Below are 23,771 nucleotides of genomic sequence, written 5' to 3'. Positions count from 1 at the left end.
TATTCAGCCTTCCAAAAAATTAATTTCAAACTATCAGAGACATTACTAAAAAGCCTGAAACTTTAAAACTGCTAGAGGAAAAAAAACATGGGTAAAATACTTCAAGATAAAGTAATAGGCATAGAGTTTCTGGAAAAGACTTTGTAAGTGAAGAAATAATACAAAATTTGACAGATGAGATTTTATGAAATTAAACAGCTTCTGCACAGCAAAGGATAGCAAACTGCCAAATCCAGACTGCTGTAGTAGTTAATCTTCATTGTCAGTGTGGCTGAACTTAAACATCTCTGGACATGCATGTAAGGACATTTCCAAAGAAATTTAACTAAAGACAGATAACCAGCCCTGATGATGGGTGTTCCTGTCCTACGGACTGAGGCCCCAAACTGAATAAAGAGAAATGGAGGAAGCCACCTGAGCACCACCATCCATCTCTCTCTTCCTGTTATGTATACCATGAACCAAGCCACATGCTGCCATGCCCTCTCCACCACACTAGATTAAGATCCTCTGGATAGTGAGTCAGAATAAATACCCCTCCACACACATCAAGGGGCCTCTTATCAGGTATTTGTTTGAAGTGATGAGAAAAGTAATGACTACAATCAGAGAACTAATATACAGAATTTATAAAGAATTCCAAATGAACACTTGAAAAAAAAAATCACCTGAACTTGCTAGTTTTACGTCAACTTGACACAAGCTAGAGTCATCAGGGAAGAGGGAGTCGCAATTGAGAAAATGCTTCCATAAGATCCAGCTGTAATGCATTTCCTTAATTGATGATTAATAGGGGAGGTCCCATCCCATTGTAAGTGGAGCATTCCCTGGGCTGGTAGTCCTGGGTTCTATAAGAAGGTGGGAGTTGAGAAAGCCATGAGGAGCAAGTCAGTAAGCAGCATATCTCCATGGCTTCTGCATCAGCTCCTGCCTCCAGGTTCCTCTCCTGTGTGAGTTCCTGCCCTCACTGCTTTTAATGATAAACTATTATATGGAACTGTGCATGAAATAAGCCTATTCCTCTCCAAGTTGTTTTTTGTCCTAGTGGTTCATCACAATAGTAACCCTAAGATACCACCCAATCAATAAATGAATATGAATTGAATGAAGAGTTCTTAAAATAAATACAAATCACCAGTAAGTATCTAAAAAGGGGTTTAACATGCTTAATCATTGGGAAAATACAAATGTTTAAAATAAATTTGACAGTCTCTCTCACCACCAATAGACAGGACATCATCAAAAACACAGATGACAGCAAATGCTGGAGAGGTTATAGGTAGGAGCCCTTATAAGCGGCTGGCAGGAAGACAAACTTATATGGCCACTATGGAAATCAGCATAGAGGTTCCTCAAAAAAAAATCAAAATAAAAGTTCCATATGACCTACTGTTACCCCTGCTGAATATCTCTGAAGAGCTCTGAGTAAGCCTAGCACAGAAATGTTGCAGATCTATTTTTAGTGCTTATTTTAGTTACTTTTCCATCAGTGTGATAAAACACCATGACTAAGGCAACTTATAAAAAGAAGGTGTTTAATTGGACTTATGGTTTAAGAGGATTAAGAGTCCATCATGGTAGGTCAGTGGGGAAGCAAGCATCAGGTATGTTGGTTGAAACAACAGAGAGCTTACATCTTGATCCTCAAGCACAGAGAGCACACTAGGAATGGTGGGAGTCTTTTAAAACTTCAAAGCCTACCCCTAGTAACACACCACTTCCAGTAAGGTCATACCTCCTAATCCTTTCCAAACAGTGCATCCATTGTACACCAAGTATTTGAACATATGAGTATATGAGAGGCAGGTATTTTCATTCAAATCACTACCATGTTACACTGCTCACAGGAGCTAAAGAATGGAACTAGCCTAGAAGAGATTTGTGAATAGATGAATAGAGAAGGAAAACAAGGTGTTTTACAGATATGAAGAAAAATAAAATGAGACCTGTGAGAAAATGGATAGAACTAGAATTCATTGTATTGAGAAATAAGTAAAATTCCAAAAGGTACATACTATATTTTCTAGTATGTAGAATATACGTGTGTGTGTGTGTGTGTGTGTGTGTGTGTGTGTGTGTGTGTGTGTGTGTTAGGAAGAGATATTAAGAAACAGAAGATGTGGGAATACATATGACATTAGAGCCTAAAAGACCATGGCGGGGGTGAAGAGGTCCAGCAAGAGGGAGACAGGAAAATGAGGGTACTCATGAGAAATAATATGAAATCTCACATATTTTCCTAAAGATACATGAATAAATCATTTTATTAAAGTGTTATCTAAGGTTTTTAATTTTCCAGTATCAAGCATAAAAATATATTGTTTGTTTCAAAGGGGAGAGCTAAAGAAAGGATGTGAGTTGGAGGGAGGGTCTGAGAGGAGCTGGAGAAGGGGTACTGTCATCAGATTTTATTATAAAAAATGAAATATTTGAGCCTTTCTTAACTAATATGAAAACACATGTAAATACTGTTGTTTGATTTTAAATGAGTTAACTTATAAAGGGAGAAGTACACTGAGGTTAGGTTTAACTGTAATGTTTATCTACCTATATGAAATACACTCTGGGGGATGGATATGTAAATATGAGTAGTAATTAAAGAATTTAAATAAAAAAGAAAAAATACACTCATAGAGAAAATGCATACTGTTGTATACATTTTTATTAATGCTGGGACATACTCAGAAATATTTCATTTTCACTTTTTTCTTAATGTATTTTCTATATTTAATTAAAATATACTTCCACAAATTAAAAAAAGAAAGAAAGAAAATGAGGGTGCTCGGTAGAGAAGAGAATGAATAAAAACAAAATACAATGGCGTATGTGTATGAAATATCATAATTAAAATTATTACTTTTGGTGTTAATTTAAAGTATTAGTTAGAAAAAAATAAAAGGACATGTATACCTCTCCCAGTGGGCAAGCCCTGAACCAGTAGCCTGAAGAAATAGTTTCTAGCTATTAGATAAAAAATAAATGAAAATGTTTGATTTCTCTGATTCAGTTGGATCAAATAACTTTGCAAACCAATGAAGAATCACCATTCCAGACCTCCACAATTTCCCCTGAAGCTAATATAGTGTTTTATTTATATTTATATATATGTATTCAAATTATGTGTTATATATGTGAGAGTATATATATTATTTTCAGAAAATTGTATATATATATATATATATATATATATATATATTTCTGCCCAAAAGAGACTTACTGCTTTCTACAAGGAATATTGAGAAAGTCTCATCCTATACCCTAAGATGGTCTTGAACTCACTATATTTCCCAGGCTGTTTTCAAAGTCATGTCAATCCTCCTGCCTCAACTTCTTGAGTGCTGAGATTACAAGCATAAACCACCAATCAGCCAAGAGACATATATATATATATATATATATATATATATATATGTGACTCAGACCCTCCCTCCAACTCACATCCTTTCTTTAGCTCTCCCCTTTGAAACAAACAATATATTTTTATGCTTGATACTGGATACATATATATATATATATATATATATAATATATATATATATTTGTCATACTATAGTCACTTAATAAACCCTATTATGTGCTGGGGTCCAGCCTGTATCAGTCCCATGCTACAGAGGCCATCAATCCCAGACTGATGTCTTTGAGGCTGCATTTGGAGCCTGCCAAACAGTCCCAGGTCCATCCCTGAGTGGGAGACTGTGGATCAGGAAACTCCTAGCTACCCCACAGTGTTAAGGATGAGACAGACACATCTTGTCATCTCAGGAGGGTTCTCAGTCCATGCTGGAGACTAGAGTCCACAGTTTATTCAAGAATTCTCTTAAATAGCTTTCCAACAGTAGGGGTGATTGCAAAAGACATCTATTATCATGTATAAAGCTGATATCAAATATTTCCTTTAATCCTATAGGTAGTCTCGGAACACACATATATAAGCCCCCTTGCATTCTACCAGCCATGTCTTGCTAGTTGCTTACTCGTTTCTAGGCACATGCTGCCAGCCCCATGATGGGTGTGCCTCCAACCAGGGGCCCAGGCCTACTGTTAAACAAACTATGAACCTTTCCCCACCAAGGCCAGGCATTTGGAGGTAATCAGCCAGCATCTGAAAGACAATGGGAGATTCAAGCTCCTGGGATCAAGCTGAGGTTTGCACCCCAAAATACTATAATCAATATTTTTGGACTTCAACAATTATGTGCCTTCAAGTCATCTTTAAATATATTTAAAGCAAGTCTTAGCAAAGGATGAGAGAGTCAATTTCATGTTCAACAGCCCCAAAGATCAGAACTAGGAAACGAAGTGAACATGAAGTTCATTCAGTAAGAAAAACTGGGTCATTCCAGGAACTCAACCATTTTTAAAGACAAAACTACTCCAGTAACAAATATTTCTAGACAAAAGCTACCCTGTGGGTCTCTAAGAATATACTGCTTAGAGAATTATTTCTCTTAAAATCTGATCTTTCCAATTAATTAGATTAAAATTCATCATATATTAATATAATTCAGAGGATTTATTTTATTTGTTAATTATTCCCACTGAGATGCAAACAGTAACAGCCTGATAAGAATGCTTGTGAATGAATCAATTAATTATATACCACAGTTATGATTGCTTTTCAATTAGAATGTTAACATCCACCCATGTGTTGGGCCTTGTGTGAGGCCTTGGGAAATCATAATACATTCTTGTAAAGAATACTTCATTGTCGTGGAAAGTGGGGTGCCTTCCCTCTGTGGTACAAAGTGGACTGACTCATACTTATTCATGGTAAAGTGACTGGAATGAAACAGGACTAAGGACTTGTCTTCCCTGGCTGATCACTATACATTTGCTACCTTGACTATCAAAACATGTTACTTCCATGTTCATTCAGAAAGTGATGAGCTAAAATGTCTGCTGTTTTCCAAATGATGGCATTGGTAGGATATGAGCCAAACTGGGAAGGAGTGTGTGAGTCAGGTCTTAAATAACAAAACAGAAAAAAAAAAAGGAGTTAAATCTTTAAGAACTGCTGTAGTGATCTACAAAAGGTTAAAACCAAAAGGAAAAACAAATGCTTGTTCACCATGCTTCATTTCCTCCATAAAATGGCTTACTATGGGAGGAGTCATAAACAATTCTGCAGACTGAAGTGGGTAAAACAGGAAGACTAAGAGTCAGGAAATCCTGGCTCTGAGACAGAGTGAAGGAAAAATAACCTTCTAGTCCCTCCTTGTGTTAGGTAGCTTTCTGTCACTATGACAAAATTTGCTGTCCGTGGTCACTTGGCCCTATTAGTGTTGGCTTGTGACAGCACAGTATGAATGCATAGCAGAGAGAACTGTTCACCTATTGGTTTCCAGAACAGAGGGGGAGATTGCATTCTTAATATCCCCTCATCTCCTTCAAGGGCACACTTATATGACCTGACTTCCTCCCACTAGGACCTACTTCCACTATCTTCAAATCAAAGCCAGAAATAAAACTTTTTTTCAATTTTTTAATTTGAATTAGAAACAGGATTGTTTTACATGACAATCCCAGTCCACTTCTCCCTCCTGTCCTCCCCTACCACCCCCCAACTAAAACCCTATCTATCACATATCCTTTCTGCTCCTCCTGGATGGTGAGGCCTTCCATAAGGTCTCATCAGAGTCTATTGTATCCTTTGGGATAGGGTCCAGGCCCACCCTGGTGTCTTGGCTCAGGGAGTATTCCTCTATATGGAATGGGCTTCCAAAGTCCACACCTATACTAGAGATAAGTACTGAACTTCTACAGGAGGTCCCATAGATTTCTGAGGTTTCCTCAAAGAAACCCATGTTCCTGGGGTCTGGATCAGTCCCATGCTGGTATGCCAGCTATCAGTCTGGGGAGCAAGAGTTCCCAGATATTCAGGTCAGCTGTTCTTGTTGGTTTCACCAGCCTGGTCTGGACCCCTTTGCTCTTCACTTGTCCTTCTCTGCATCTGGTTTCCAGTTCAGTTCAGTGATTAGTTGTGGTGTCTTCTTCTACTTCCACCAGCTGCTGGATGAAGGCTATAGGATACCATCTTACTCCTGTCAGAATGGCCAAAATCAAAAACGCCAATGACAGTTCATGCTGGAGAGGATGTGGAGAAAGGGGAACACTTCTCCACTGCTGGTGGGAGCGCCAACTTGTACAGCCACTTTGGAAATCACTATGTCGACTCCTGAAGAAAATGGGAGTCAGTCTAACACAAGATCCAACAATTCCACTCTTAGGCATATACCCAAAAGAAGCACATTCATACAACAAGGACATCTGTTCAACAATGTTCATTGCAGCACTATTTGTAATAGCCAGAAACTGGAAGCAGTCTAGATGCCCCTCAACTGAAGAATGGATAGAAAAACTGTGGTACATTTACACAATGGAGTACTACTCAGCAGAAAAAAAAAACAATGGAATCTTGAAATTTTCAGGAAAATGGGTGGAACTAGAAGAAACCATTCTGATCGAGGTAACCCAACCACAAAAAGACAAACATGGTATGTACTCACTCATATGTGGATTTTAGACATAGAATAAAGGATTACCAGCCTAGAATCCACACTGCCAGAGAAGCTAGTAAACAAGGAGGACCCTAAGAGAGACATACATGGTCTCCTGCAGAAGTGGAAAGGGTCAAGATCTCCTGAGAAAATTGGGAGCATGGGAAGAGGGGAGAGGGAGCTAAGAGAATGCAAAGGGGAGAAGAGGAGGGATGCAGAGGACATGAGGGAGCAGAAAGGTTGAGTCAGGGGAAGAATAGATGATAACAAGAATGGAGATATCATAATAGAGGGAGACATTTCTCTCTGAGGGAGAGAAATCAGGCACTAGGGAAATGTCTGGAGATCTACAAAGATGACACCAGCTAACAATCTAAGCAACAAAGGAGAGGCTACCTTACATGCCCTCCCCTAATAATGAGACAGAAATAAAACTTTTAACCCTTCGACTTTTAGGAATATCTTGCTATGAGTTTCCTAAATCTGAGTCTCTGGAGTGGGGGGTGGGGGAGAATTCATACTCACATTTTCAAATACTTGAAGTTCTCCTCCAAGCCTTCCATTTACACTGTAACACTTCACTTCAGGCTATGTAGTTGCAGCATGGCTTAACACTCAGGAAGTCTTGGAATTCCCTAACTTAAGCTTCTCATTTTACAGAGTTCTGTGGAACTGTCCTCCCAACCAACGTGAGCACTTGAGGGTTTCTGGAGCTCTGCTGTGGAGACAGGCCCTTCAGAACATTCCCTGCATCCCTCCTGTGTAGATGCATCTGTCTTCCAGGAAGCTGATGGTGCTCCTTTCGGAAGGTAGTGGCATTGCATTTACATCGGTGTCCTCTCATCATTTTTGGCCAGGCTGATGAAATCTGTGAAGTGGCTGAGCTTACTTATTACTACAATCACTGTCTACCTGGTCCTTTGGGAATCTACTCATGAACCTGTTGGGGGATGTCCTTACATGAACCACTCACTTGGCTTCAAGTGTAATATAAATTTTATTGCTAATTTGCCAAGTGTGGCTTGCTCTTATTAAATGCAGCCTCAGAGAAGAAGAGATCAGACCCTTACCTCGACTCCAGCATGTTTATCCCAAGAATTTCCAAACTTACTTGTACTGGTGAACACTGGCCTTGTGACAAGGAGAAGACAACAAATATCTAGGAGTGTTAAAAAAAACACTGTGTCCTTGGGAACAGCTGTATGTTGGACAATTTGATGTCAACCTGATGCAAATTAAAGTCATTTGAGGAAGGAACCTCAATTAAGAGAATGCCTCCACAAGATAGGGCTGTGGGCAAAAAATCTGTCAGAGATTCTAGGCCTACAGGCTGAAGACGGATGCTCCAACATTGCAGAAGAACCTTGCGTGACTGTCCAGGCAGCCAGCTATTTTTTGTGATTTCTCACATTTTTTTGAAAGTAGCTTGCTTGCACTTCCTGATTATTCAGTGAATATTATTTCCTTCTTGGGTCTCTGAGGGAGTTGAAGACTAGATAGTTACAGTTATAGTAACTATGTAGACTCAGAAATGAAACTCACTAAAGAGGTGTAAAGTGTAAAAGGTTGAGAGACATTAAAAGATAATTTGATAATGGAAATTAGAATAGAAAGTAGAAAAAAGATAGGACTGTTAGCAAAGCTGTAAGGCATTTTCTAAATTGGTGATTGATGAGGGAGGGACCAGCCCATTGTGGGTGGTGCCATCCTGGGCTGGTGGTCCTAGGTCCTTTAAGAAAGCAGGTTGAGCAAGCCATGAGAAGCAAGCCAGTAAGAACACTCTTCCATGGCCTCTGCATCACCTCCAGCCTCCAGGTTCCTGCCCTGTATGATTTCCTGTCCTAACTTCCTTTCCTGGTGAACTACAATGTTGAAGTGTAAGCTGAATAAACCCTTCCCTCCCCAAGTTGTTTTGGTCATGTTGTTTCACCACAGCAATAAACCTACATAAGACAAGTTATAAGACAGGTCATTTCTAAATGAAATTATTGTTGTTTGTCCCAAGGTATAATAATGCCTGAAGTAGTAACAAGAAGGCAAAAGATCGTCTGTGGAGATGACACTCTGGCTGGAACTCTCTCAACTCCAGCAGGACTGTATCATTTTTGCCATATTCTGTGTTTGACTTGATGATGTCTTGCTATCTTCCCACTACTTGATATTATTCTCATACTTAGAAGTCCCACCCCAAGGGGACAGTGTGGTTCTCCTGAGATTACCATAAGAAACTCTAGCTGTTTGCTTCAATGGTTCCCAGTCAATTTCTGCTGCATGTTAAAGGTACTGATTTGATGAAACTACTTTCACTTGCTCTCTCAATTGAGTTACTCAGGTTATCTCTGTTGGATGTTATAAGTGCCCAAATTGCTGTTGATTGCTATCTACTACTTGCTATTCATTATTTTACTTTTGATTGATACATGTTTAATAAATCCATTCATTTGACATCAAAAGTGCCAATGTCATGGATCATTTTCCAGACAGAACAGATTGTAAACTCCTTTCTGAATAGAGAGAAAAACATTCCATTTTCCCTCATTTAATATCAATTCTATTCTATCCCTTGCCTCTGGTTACATCTTCCTTATCTGTCCAGAGCGGGGTGCTGCCAATTAAGCTGAAATGTGTGAAAGGAAAATAATCACAAACATTCACACATACCTCTATGCACATATGCACAAGCACATACATGTACACATATAAACATGCACACTTACACAGAAAGACACACACGCATGTGAGCTGCTTCCCTGGCTTTCATTCCACAGTTAACATGGTGTAACAGCAATCATAAATTGGTAAATTGCATGTGCTACTTGTTGCTGTTGTTAAAATCTGACTTTGTAAACAAGATATGAGACCCTCATTCAGACTCTAGCCTGTGGATCTCAAGTGTCCTCCAAAGCCTGCATCCTGGAGCAGACAGACCTGTGGCCCTGTACCACAGAAAATCAATAGCAAACAGAGCAGAGTACTAAGGTGAGCTATACAAGTATACATACACAGACACACACAAATATGCATACACACACATATAAAAACTCACATATACACACATGCATGTAACATACATGTAAAAAGACACATGCATATATGAAGGGCTGTGAGACCAGGCCAGATAGAAACCTCCATCTTCAAATGGCGCCACCAAGGTGGGTTGCAAGAATTTCTACATAAAACCTGACAAAACCTTAAAAAGGGATTCTACAAACAAAAGTACAAAGTCAAGGACAGCTTCTTGGTAGCAGCATTTTCTCGGGTGGGCTCTGTTTACTGGAGAAAAACAGAGGATCATGGCTCCTTTAAGGGAGGCTTCCTGACTCCGCATTGGTGGCAAAAAGTGCAGGGCTCTTTTAAGAGTATCTGATACCTATCAAGTAAGTGATGTTTATGAGCAGCCGGCAGCATGCTTCTTCACAGTAGTATGAACCTAGAAACTCCATGGAGTTTTGGCAATAAACATGAAGCTAGACTCTCAGAAAGCCAAGGAATAGAATGGGGCCAGCTGCCACTTTAATGGTAGCCATGCTGTTTAGCAGACAAAAGACTCGTGGTCAGAAAAGATAAAGATATACAGTAAAGACAGAAGTCATATATCTGCCAAAGGAATAACAGGTCCAGGCATTCTCTGGTAAGCCAAGACCACGTGAAAATACATAGATTAATAGTTATAGGTTAATAATTAAATTAAATAAGAGAAGTAGCCAGTCACAAGCCTAAGCTATAGACCAACAATTTAATAATTAACATATGTCTCTGTGTGCTTATTTGGGACTGAAGGGCTTCAGGACCAGGCAAGTCAGAAACTTCCATCTTCACATACACACAGACATCTATGTACACATACACAAAAACACCTCCCCCTCTCTTTAGGAAACTGAACAAGGCATTCTACTCACTTGCTAAAAGCTATCCTGGACAAGTCAAGGTCAACAGAAATGAATCTCTTCAGACTATATATCTCTAAAGAGCAGGAGCAGCACTTTGGAAGATGATCTTCAGCCAGATATCTACTTAATGTGTTAAGTATTATTAGTATCGATTAGTCCATTACTGAGCATGTTGCACACTAAATCCCAAAATATTTCTGAATTGTAAGCTAGAGTGAAGATCATATACATTGATTCATCCTTAAACTAGTTCTACTTAGAATAATCTAGCTAGTTTCGTATAATTTCTAGCTGAAGAAATAATAGCAGTTTTCTACTTCAGTAAAAACAGTAATGTGAACTGTAGCAAAATTACACCATATTTACTATGTGGAGTCAAGGTAATTGCATACTATTGTCCTACAGGTACCTAGTTTTGTATCTGATTTATGAACATAGTATGAATTACTTAGTCATTAATACTAGATATCCTGGCACAATTTAGTTATTATTGTTACTTTACTTAAAGCTTGACATTCACAAAGATCAGTGTGTTTCAACAGACAAGAAAGTTTGACTCATGTTTTTGGTAAGCTACTTGGCAACATTAACCAAAGCAGTGTTCAAGTACAGCTCTTATCAAAATTCAGTATTTAGTAAGCACACCCACACAATTTACTTCTCCAATTGACTTCGGGAACTTCATTTGTTCTTACAAGATTACAAGTGTGGGTGTAACTCACTACCAAACCAATGAGCACAAATAACCCCTCCAAGCCCCACTCTAAAAGTTTTCACACCATTTGCAAGCTTTGTCACACATTGTAGCCACCTGGGGAGTTTTAAACACTGTTGTTCTTGCTCTTGGTGAAAGTAAGAAAGCCAGGGTGTAATCTTCTGGGCTATCATGGAGGCAACTTGTGGGCTGGCTGGCCCAGTGTATCTCCCTCTTTCTCCTTTTCTCCTCTCCTGAGCCTACATGCCTCCTCCTACTTATTCTCTCTGCCTGCCAGCCCTTGTCCCTCTACTACCCAGCTACTGGCCATTCAGCTTTTTATTAGACCAATCAGGTCTGGTCATTAGACAAACAAGGTAAAACAGCATCACATCTTTACCTAGTGAAACAAATGAAGCATAAACAAGTAACACATCTTCATTGAGTTAAATAAATGTAACATAAACAAAAGTAGCATCTCTTTACCTGTATAAACAATTATTCTGCAACACAAGCAAATGCAACCCATCTTTACATAGTTAAACTAATATTCCACAACACAATCTTTCTATTGTTGAACATTAGTCAAATCCCTTCCCTAGCACATGAGTTGGGGTAAAATCAAACAGAACTGAGTATGAGTAACTGTCCTTGGTTGCACATTAGACTAAGGTTTGATTTTATGTTTCTCCCTTTTGCTGCTGTAATAAATTACAAGGAAACAATGCCTTGAAACATAAATTTATCTAACATCACAAGTGATCAGAAATCTAACTAAGCAGACAAGGAACTTTGCTACTGGATGACCCAGGGGGAAAAATTCATTTACTCACTCATTCCATCTTCTAGAAATCAGGTAGTTTCTATGGCCTCTTTCTATGGCTGTTGGCTTGTGGCTTCCATCTGCTGCTCTTCCCTATCTTCACACAACCCTTTAGATATACTCACTCACTTGCTTCCTTCCAGAAGGGCCTATGTGACTACATTGGAACCACATGGATGATTTGGGATAATTGTCTCATTTGAAGATTCTTAATTGCATTTGAAAGTTTCTTCTTCCTACATATGGTAATAGTCATGGATTAGAATGAATTTCTTAGAGAGAAATAGATGTAGACTTTTGTTTAAATAAATCTCCATGGGATTTTGAAGGACATTGATCCATTGTCTTTGCTCAGTTCTATGAAGCTTTAGAACAGCAGTTGCCAACCAATGGTCTGTATATTAGATGCTTACATTAACATTCATAATAGTAGCAAAATTAGTTTTGAAGTAGCAGCAAAATAATTTTATGGTGGGGGTCACTACAACATTGAGGGACTATATTAAAGGATGGCAGCATTAGGAAGGTTGAGAACCACTGCTCTAGAAGAACTCTGTCCAACAGAGCTCCTGGTCTTGGATGACCTGGTTTTTCATCTCAAAGAAACATTTAGGAGCTTCTCCCTCTGCCTTCAAACTGTGGGGAAGTCCTTTGTGCTGTCTTTTGTATTATCAAGTATGTGTACTTAGTGATATATTTTTATATACCAAGACTTCTAACTGCTTCTTTCCTGTTGCTTGTCTGATATTGTTAATTGGCAGGTTTTATAGTTGCTTTTTATTGTCTTTGCTCCTGATAAGGATATTCCATTGTTTCAGGGGTACATTGTCTGCTTTCTAAGAATATAGAGCCCAGTCATTTTGTGTTTTATTCTGTTCTAAATTTTCTCTTGCTCAGCACATTGTTTCTGGCCTTCAAATTTAACTTCCATTCACTGTGTTTGATTTGTGTGGTTGCCTTATGTTTGGGACTTTTCTTAGTTGTGTAGGAAAAAATTGGAATATTTAGGATTGTGCCACAAATAAATCTAAACAGTCTGTGTGTGGAGTTAGACTGACAGTAAGTGCATTCCTTTACCACGTGTTATGGCCTGGCCTTTTCAACACAGGGACACCCAAACATCAGCTTCTAAGGATTTACCCCAGAATCTAACTTCCACGAGGGGAAGAACATCCATTCTGCCCCTCTAGAGGAGAGGCAGCTTGTCCCTGGCTGCATGCAATGGCGGAACTGTGAGACATAGAAATGAACATGTACATCCTGCCATTTTAGTGCTTAACCTTTAGCTTCATCATCCTGTCATTAGTAAGGCAATTGTCCAGCTTACCACCAAATCAGGAGCCAGGAAAGGCCAGGGGCTGTATCTGTAAAGAAATCCATTTTCAGCAAAGATTTAAAAGTCCTTCACAGGCCTCTCATGACTCTTGCTTCCATTTTTACCCTCTGTCTCTCCTTTCAGAGATACCTGAGACCTGGATCCCCTAGGCTTTCTGTGGCTCTTGCAGCAGGAATCATTTGCCCAATGTCTTAGCTCTATCCAAGTTCTTCATTTCTCTGCTCCATAACGCAGTGTTTACATTTTGACAGTGTTGCCGGGTTAACTTACTTCTTCTCTCACATTAGTTTTATCCATATGGATTTAAATCATTCTCCCCTAGAAGCAGGGCTACCCAAGGTGGGAACAGATGTTCCATTTGCTGAGTTTAACAGAAATTCCAATGCATCAGTCCAGGTCCTGGCAGGAAGCATATAATAAATTCAAGTAGGATAACTGAAGCAGTTGTAATGAAGAGTCTGTTCAGTAAGCTATGCACAGGGATGACTAGCACTCAGGCTAACAGCAGCATGGAGCCATTACTACACCTAAGAGTACAGAAAAGAACCCACTGAAAACATTTCATAGAAAGAGCTTTTGGACAGAATACATGGCCCAATAGTATCTTATCTCAATAGCAGCAATATTTCTCTTCTTCCTATATCTATCATCCCTGTGGTACAGTTTTATTATTAGTTTCATTAAAAGCTCAAGTCTATGTTGGCTTCTTTCTTCATCTTAAGAATATAGAATAATTGTATGCTGTACCATAGAAATGTAAAAGTGAGGATGAAGCCTCCTCCACACTCATCCTGATCACTTGCTAACCCTGAGTTAGCAGCTTGCTAGATAACAAAAGACATCTGCCCTGTTGCCCCAGCTCACAACCAGCCAACAGCAAGATTCTGAAGAGAAACCATCCTTAACCAGCCAGTCACCCAGCTATCCTACAAGCTTGCTAAAGCTTCAGAAGTGACAGCCAAGCAAGACACAGAGCAGAAGAGCAAATCAACTGAACCTACGATGTTATGAGCTAAAACAAATATGTTTTAGTCACTCAACAGGTAAATGCTTGCTATGTAGCAATAGCTGACTGGTGTAAGCTTTTCATCAAGGAACACAGCCAAATGTAGTGATAAGTCAAGCGACATGTAACCTAACTTTACTTTCCTCTCCCTTCCTGTCTTCTTAGAATCTTTCCTGTTCCTCTAATTCAATCTTATGCTGAAGCAAAAGAGAATCCATTGAGTACTGCCCCTATCAGTCTTCCCAGTGCCCATTCAATACATGAACCTTGGCAAGGAAAACACAAACTGAAGCCATCCACCATGCATATGTGTCTACTTTCCAATTCTGAGAATTCCTGGAGATCTGGGCCATATACCTGTAGTTATATGGAAGATATTTTTAAAATACCAGACAGTTGGCTTAGGAATAAAGGAATGTTGGCCAACAATAGTAAAACAAAATGATGAAATACTTGGTAGTTAGCTTTCTCAGTGCTATGAGAGGATACCAAGCAATAATAGCTTAGGAAAGACTTTAGCTCACAGTTTCAGATCATCTGCCATCAGGGCCAACAAGCTCTTCTGATTCTGAGCCAATAAAAAGTCAGAAACTATTGTGGCCAAAGAATATGGAAGGGAACTTGCTAGCTTCACAGTAGACAGGAATCATAGCTAACTGGTCATAAGAAAGGGGCCAGACCAAGACACAACCCCCAGGACATGCATGTCTCCAGTGGCCTACTTCATCCAACCCCACTCTATCTTCCACAGTTCTATCTCACTTAGAATCTTTCCAAATTTAGAATTCATGATAAATTTGGTGGGTTAAGATTTTTATTAGTCCAGAGCCCTCATTATCCCCTCATTATCTAACCATCTCTGGAAACACCATCATGGCCAAAGTATGATCCAGAGGCACTTCTCCATCCAGCCAAGGTGGTTATCAAACCACGTAAAGACGGTGTTTATCCCAAGTACAGTAAGACTCATGTGAATTCCTCATACAGGCTCAAGCCAAAGTTAACATTTGCAATGTCTTCTCAACACACATGAATGATCAGTGTTAGATATATGCCCAAGTGCAAAGGCAGAACCATTGAAATATTATGAAAGATCTCAACTAACCAGATAAGTAGTTAATCTAAATAAAACTCAAATAAGCAGAACTGTTATCATACTTGAAATCGCATGGTAATGTTAGTCAGTTTGGATTTTAAGTGGCTAAAAACAGTACACAGTAAAATAGCAGGAATTAAATAAAATTCTCGCACACATATATGAAAACCAGACGGAGGCAATTCAAAGCCACAAAGACAAGTCCCCCCCAAAAAAAGGTTTCATTGTAACATTTTGTTTATCATGTGTTCTGCATCATAGGCTCAGAGAGTGACTCAAAAGCCAGACCTCACATCTGCACACTCACAAGAGTGGCTGGATTATATCTTCTCCATTTAACTTACATGTACCTTTTCTACTTACATCCCAATGTTCAGAACTTAGTAATATGATGGCTCCTGGCTCTAATAATAAGGATGAGCAACAAAAACTTTATCCCATTAGACTGCATGAACAGTTTTTAAAAAACAACAGCAGATAATGGAGAACCACCAATACGGAAGTCTGTACCTCAGTTGTATCGACTAATGTTAATTACTTGGCTAATACCCAAATACCAAAATCATGTTTATAATTAATACCTAGTTCACCTGGAAGCCTATATATGCCAAGTCACCACTAAAGTGTTGACTGATGAGCGGACTAATGATGTTGGGGCTGTGAACATCTTTAATTATCAAAGATTCACTTTTCCTAATACCTCTAAAGCAAAAAAGACAAGACTGTCTTTCATTTGCTTTGTGTTGATAGAATGCTTCAACAAGAAAGACCCGTTTATTGAACCCATTGTAAGCATAAGAAATAATAGAACACTGACTTAAGCTTTGTAGAAACTGATGTCTCTCACCCATAAAACCTTAGCAATGGATAGGTAGGATGCAGGGATGCATTTATGAAGACACAGGATCCCAGGCACTCGCTAATCAGAAAATGGGCTAGAAATCTGTGTTTGCAGAAGCAACTTTAGTTACTTGTTCTGGGGCTATTAATCTGCAGAAAGAAGGAAGCAGGGGTACTGAGCTGCTATGAAGGAGCCAGGAGAGCAAGATTTATTCATCTATTTATCTCCAAATTTGTTTTCCCAGGAACGCAGAAACCTCTTTTCCCAGGAGAATTCTAGCATGGCCTTAAGAGATCAAGTGCAAACACGCATTGCCCCTGGGTGCTGTTTACCCTCTGTTAAAGCACTGGCCTCCAGACCACACTTTAGAAGGCACTACTTTAAAAAGAAAAGTCCAGTTGTTTAACCCGAGCTCATTGGAAGGTCTATTGAACAACTTCCCCTTCAATGCAGGTTTACTCAGTCCTGCATTTTACAGAGGATAAGCTGGGCGGAGGGAGGTGACATGCTAGAGGTGTACCATGACAGGAACAGGAAGATGGAAGATGGAAAGTAAAATTTATTTTCTGTGCAGAAATGAAGAGTGCTTAAGATAATCACTTAGAAACCAGACCTCTGGTTCTCCCCGTGAACCCCCTTCTTTGCAATAGCAGGCATCACTGCGCCCCGGGAGCATCTGACAGACAAGCAACCACGCCTTTGTCCTTTTCATTCCTGCTGTCACTATTCTTTGGAAAGGAAAATTCTGGCTAACCTGGTGACTCAAATGGGACATTTGGCAAGGAGTATTTTGCTTCATGTTGAGTAAGAAATTATCAGGGTTATAATAGCAAAGTAATTAGGGAAGGATTGAGAAGGATTTGATTAAAACTGCATCTAATTTTTCATATCTAACAAGAAGCAAACATCTGTGCCAGAATCATTAAGAGGTTTAGATCTCTCATAGGTATTAAGACAGGGAGGTAACCTTTAATAAATGCTCGTCTACCCCCTCTCTCCATGGCAACAATTTTAAAAAATCCACCATTCCTATATGTTAGTGCTTGGTAAATCATTTTCTGGTCACATCTATGATGTCCCATTGGCCAAAGCAAGTCAATGTGGGAGAGACTACATAAGTGCTTTGATGATGGAGCATGTGATTCACTGGTGATAGTTATGCCACCAGCCAACCACATGGCCTAGTACTGTTCATCTTGCCAAAGCTGACAGATAACTAGCTTTTCAGATAGAGTAAAAAGTCTCTGAATACAGCCGATCAAATATATATGGAGGGAGGCTGGCTAAAGTGATAGTTCAGTCAGTAATGTGCTTTCTCTGCAAGCATGAGGACCTGAGTTCAATACCTGGTATCCACATAAAAAATAAATAAGTTAATGCAGGTGTGGTAATAGCATTCTTTTATAATCCCAATTCTGAGGAGGCAGAGACTGGAGCATCTCTGGGGTTCCACTTAGCCTAGTGGGTGGAATTATTTTCTATTCCCTAGAAAATAAGATGGACAGCCCCTGAGGAATGGAACTCAAGGTGGACCACCAGCCTACAAACATATACACCCATGCACATATGTGTTTGGGTGTACTGTGCAACGGTGTTTTTATTCTATTTTCTATAGAGTATGTTTTATCTTAAAATTTTTAATAAATGTTGCATACTCCTGGCTTACTCAAAACGAATTACAGCCTCTTTAACACAAGACACATGTACTTCCTGTTGCGACCAAATATGAGAAAGGACAGAGGAATGAGTAGACACTGTAGCTGAGCTCCTTCTCTTGTCAGCTGTTATTTCCTGTTGCTTTGTCCTGCTGATGACACTATGCCCAGGGCCCTGACTCTGTAGATTGACATTAGATTCTCAGGTACCTTACTCCAGGTTTCCTCTGATGTCCTCCTCTGGTGAGGAATGCATTGTGTTTGAGGAAGAGGACCTCTGAGAACAGGGAAATCAGGCTAACAAGGCTGTATTTTTCCAGAAGAGAAATCCTGAGAAAACAAATCAAGCAAGCAGTACTGGGGAAGAGGAGCTCATGGAGGAGTAGGTGGGCACCTTATTAGATGGTGACTGTCTGAGTTCATTATCAGGGGACCTGAATAAATCACTTTGTGCCACTACATTCTTCCAAAAATCCCAGGGGAACAAGCAAAGCAAGTACTGTTGTCTCCTAAGTTACTTGAATTTTATCCAAAAAGCTAACTTCCTGAACAGAGCCAAGCACCTTCATTTTCAAGCACACATGGACACTATTTATAAAAATTGTAGTGCCTGCCTCAGGAGGGGCATGTTCTCCTTTGCTCCATTTTTGGGGGTTATATCATTAAAAGACTTATGGCCGTGACCTTCTTTCCAAGACGACACTCTTGTGTCTGTTCTGTCAAACCAAGATCTATTAGCTCCAGAGAAGAGTCACCGTGGAGAGCTGTAGTGAGAGAGAGAGGGAGGTGGCTTCCTGTAAACTCCATAGGAGCACAGATGTCTGTCTTGCCAAAGGCTCAAAACAGCAGCAGTTAGTACCAAAGGCTTAGTTTTCAGGCCAATTTCCTATGCCTAGACAACCTCATGCTATCATCAGATCCTACTTACTAGTAACCCTGTTAAAAGAAAGTTAGGTTCCCTTAGAGGCATCGGGGAGAGGATACAATCAACTATTTATCAAAACAATAAAAACAAAAAACCCAGCCTGGAATGGATGATGAATCCTCTGGTGCCCTGGGTGACTAACAATGGCTTTATTGAACCATAGACTTGACATTGGAAGAATAAAGTGAGTTTTGCTGACTCAATCTTGCTAGATATTTCAGCCCTGAAATAAAACCTTATGCCTTACAAAGTCAACTCCAAATAATATGCTGAATTAGAAGTCAAATATACATCAAAGCTTCATAGTAGATCTTGCCATCCTTGGTGTCTCACACATGCCAAAATGTAGCTTCTTATTTACTGAGGCCTGGGCCCAGACACAGCAACCATGCCAGGTCTTTGGTCTCCACCATAATCCCACTTGATTGCAAGTACACTGCAATATGGCTTCTGTCCTGTCTGCTCCCCTTCACAGCCTTTCCCAGCTAGTTCAATGTTTTCATTATAAAACTCAAAGATTGTGTTTGGCCCTTATCTGATTTGATTGCTATCACCTTTTTCATTTGATTATATTACCTTGAAAAGTAATTTGATATGAAAAAATAATCTTTTGAAAAAATATAATGCTAGGTTGGTGAGATGGTTCCACAAGTAAAAGCACAAGACAATGGGAATTCAGTTTCTGTATCCTACATAAAAAAAAACAGGATGGAATGGCACACACCTGTAATCCTTGCATCTCTGTGGCAAAATGGGAGGTAAAGATAGGAGGAGCTCCTGGAAGTTTGTGAATTGGTAGACAGGAATACTGAGTGTGACAGAAGCAAGAGAGACTCTTAACAAATAAGATGTTTGTTTTCACTGATGAAGTGGTTTCTCCCTCCTTAGTTAGTAGGAGATCCATTCTCTCTCACCCCTGAAATGTTTTCCTCTTCATTGTTGTTTGAAGGAGTTAATCATGAACTATCTATGGAATTGGCAGTGGTCTTCCCTTGAAGAAGACTTCAAGTAAAGTGGTCTTTACTTGAAGAAGACATCAAGTAAAACAATCTTCTTTGGGGGGGTGTTCTTTGAGACTGGGTTTCTCTGTAACTTTTGAGCCTGTCCTGGAACTAGCTCTGTAGACCAGGCTGACATTGAACTCAGAGAGATCTGCCTGACTCTGCCCCCGGAGTGCTGGGATTAAAGGCAGGTGCCACTAAAGGCTAGGCTCACAACCAAAACAAAATAAAACAATCTTGATACTCCCAAGGAACCATCCTCCCCACCCATCTTTATTGCTCATCTTATAACCAGACTCAATTCTTGACAGACCCCCCAAGAGATGAAGTACAGTGTGATACATGAGGAAGTGCTCTACATCTCTAAAGAATGGCTTGATTTTTTTCTAATTCACACAAACAGAGACCTGAAAAATGTGAGTGGAAAAAATGATTTTGAGAGTGTGGAATAATGGTAGAAGGAACATAAAACTAGATTAGATCTGTTGACTTTAACAAGATGGGTCCATTGAGCAGGGTTTGGTGTTGAATCTTCACATAATTAAAGCAGCTGCTAACAATTTATTTGATTGCTGAAGTCTAGGTCAAAAGACAGTCTCCTGGGAATGAGCTAGAGGTGTCTGTGAAATTGACTTGATGTTAAAGAAAGGATTGAAAGATTCAAGAAAATTGGGAGGAAGGAGCGGATTTGCCTTGTAAAGTCAGCTCGTCCACTGCGGTGAGTTCCAGAAGGTGTGTGAGACAAGTACTCACATCCCTGAAGAGCTTTGTCATGGCTCCTCTCCATGACCACACAGTAGGAATCATAGCTGCTCAGAGGGATAACTTAGATGCAATGGGCCTATTTGGAACTGGGAGTAGCAAGGGTCAGTAGCATCTCTGAAGTAAAAATAGACAACATGAGGGTGCTTGCCTTCCTTAACAGGCAGCATAGACAAAGCAGTGATCGAATGGTATGGCTCATTGAAGAGCTCTGTACTGGTTAATTATGGCATTCCTGGGAATGAAAGAGATGGGGAGTCTACTCATTCTTGCTCAAGCTTCATAAGCAGAAAATGCCAGAGCAAATAAATGAAGGCTACCTTGAATCATTGCACCTCAAGCAATTTGATGACCTGAGCTAGTTTAGAGACCTAGATCCCCTCAAGCAAAGGTAGGGCAGGAACTTTTGAAGAAGGACCTTGCTTGAAAACCAAAAAGTTTTACAGCTAAAACTTCCTCTAGTCCCACAACAAAGATATCTAATGCCTTAGAAAAAGGGAAATAATCAGACCTTCGAGGCCTCTGAATTCACATTGATTCCAAGAGATCTCAGGCAGCATTTGTGGACCGCCAGTCAAAGAAGGGGTTTGGGAGGTCAGGTGATCAATGGGATTTTAGCTAAAGTTGACTTACTGTGAGTCCACTGGGTCTCTGAACTCATCCTGTGGTATTATGCTAGCCCCAAAATATATAAATGGGATAGATATACTTGGGAGTTAGTAGAATTGATTCCTTGATTTGTGGAGTAAGAACTACCATGGTTGGAAATGCTAGCTAAAGTCATTAAACCTGCTTCTATCAGAGAAAATGGTGAGCCCAAAATAATAGTGCATCCCTGCTGGGATTTCTGGGATCAGTGCCACAGCTACGAACTTAAAAGAGGCAGGTGTGGTGGCTCTCAACACATCTCACTTCACCTCTCGTATTTGACTGGTACAAAAGACAGATGAATCTTAGAGAATGACAGTTGATTGTCTCCAGTTCAATCAAATAGTGACTCCAATTGCAGCTTCAATACACCATGTGGTTTCCTTGCTTGAAAAGATTAACAAATCTCCTACATTCTGATATGCAACTATTGATCTCACACATGCTTTATTGCCTATCCTTGTCCATAATAAGTCCCAGAAGATGGGCTGGAGAGCTGACTCAGCCATTAACGGCTAGGCTCACAACCAAAAATAAGTCCCAGAATAAATCTGCTTTTAGTTTTCAAGGCCAGCAACACACCTGTACTGTCCCACCTCAAGGGTATAGTCATTCCCCAGCCTGGGTTCATAACTCAATTTGCAGAGATCTTGTTCACCCATCTTCACCAAGTTATTGTGCCCATCCATCCATTACACTGATGAGATAAGCTGATTGCACTAATATGGACTTTTTTTTTTTTCGAGACAGGGTTTCTCTGTGGCTTTGGAGGCTGTCCTGGAACTAGTTCTTGTAGACCAAGCTGGTCTCGAACTCACAGAGATCTGCCTGTCTCTGACTCCCCAGTGCTGGGATTAAAGTCCAACACCCGGCAGGACTTTTTAATAAAAGACATACACATCAGAAGATGGGGGAGGATCCAACAAAAATTAAGATATTTCTACATTATTAAAATTCCCAGCGTTGATGAGATGGCTCCACAGTTAAAAACATTGACTGATTTAGTCAAAGACTGGGGTTTCAGTTCCCAGTAATTACATGGCTCACAACATCCTGTAACTCTAGTTTCAGGGGATCCAGTGTCCTCTTAGGACCTCCTTTGAGCTCCTGCATACACAAATACACACACACACACACACACACACACACACACACACACACACACATATATATATATATGTATGTATATATATATATATATATAATAAATGAATAAAAATAAAATTTCCCAAATCCAGACATGTGAGCCAGGCAGAGCTATTCCTTCTAATGAAAAGAATGTGTTGGTTTGTCTGGCCCCTCCTACCACCAAGAAAGAAGCATGCTTACTGGGACTGTTGATGTTTTGGGGGCAATTTATTCCTCGCTTAGGTGTGTTATTCTAGCCCATACACGGAGTGGCCCAGAGCTACTGACTTTGAGTGCAGTGAAGAACAGAAGGGTCTGCAACAGGTCTAGGTGATGAGCAGGCCTCTCTCACTTGGGCCATATTGAGACAAAATAGAAGACAGGGAAACATGACACACTGTGGGGGAAACATGGGAAGGGCAAAAAATTCCTTCCTCTCCATCAGTAGTTCTCAACATTCCTAATGCTGTGGCCCTTTAATTCAGTTCCTCATGGTGACTCCTAACCATAAAATCATTCTGTTGCTTCTTCATAACTGTAATTTTGCCACTGTTAGGAATCATAATTCAAATATCTGATATGCAGGATATATGATATGTGACCCCTGTGAAAGGGTCATTCAACCCCCAAAGGGGTTGTGAGCCACAGGTTGAGAACCATTGTCCAGGGTTTGCCACTCCTGCTGACAGAGGCAGGACACCTCAGGCACTGCTATAAAGCTAAGGCTGCCTAGAGAGACCATGTGTGTTTTTCCAAAGACATCCCAGTCAAACAGTGTGCTTACATAAGGCCAGTATTATGTATGAGCTTGAGCTTTTGGCACTCTCCTCTAATTCTCAAATCTAAGCAACCCTCCTCATATGTCTACTTTATGACTTTGTTTAGAGAATAAAATTAACTTGTAAACCTTGTTATAAATTACACTCTATTCAGTGACAGCATGAGCTGAGTGTGACTTTGTCTCTATTGCTGTTAACAATGTGACCTGACAGTAGTCCTCCATAGGTGAGTCACAGTGGAGTATTCTTCCATGGGTGAGTCACAGCAGAGTAGTCCTCTGTGGGTGAGTCACAGTGGAGTATTTCTTCATGGGTGAGTCACAGCAGTGGCCCTTGGGAATTTGGAGGTCCTGTTGTCATCCAAGGGTTCCTGGGATGCTTTAAGGCTTTCACAAAAACTGATCATTTAACAGTTGACCACCAAGTTATCATGTAACATTAACTTTGGAGCTGGGTGATATCTGAGCCACAAAGCCATAAAGTTGGACGTATGCATCTGCTATCCATCTTAAACTAAAGTGATATACATGTGATTAGGCCCAAGCAGGTCCTGAAGATACAGATAAGTCATATAAAGAAGTTGTCTGTTACCTATGGTTATTATTCCTGCTGCAAAGCTTTCTGTCCCCAAGACTGTGACTATGACTTAACAGCGTGTGCTCTATGAAGAGTGACTGAGAGATAGAAGCA

The sequence above is a fragment of the Cricetulus griseus genome, assembly GCF_003668045.3.
Source record: "Cricetulus griseus strain 17A/GY chromosome 1 unlocalized genomic scaffold, alternate assembly CriGri-PICRH-1.0 chr1_1, whole genome shotgun sequence".
Lineage (NCBI taxonomy): Eukaryota > Metazoa > Chordata > Mammalia > Rodentia > Cricetidae > Cricetulus > Cricetulus griseus.
This window is presented reverse-complemented; position numbering follows the sequence as displayed.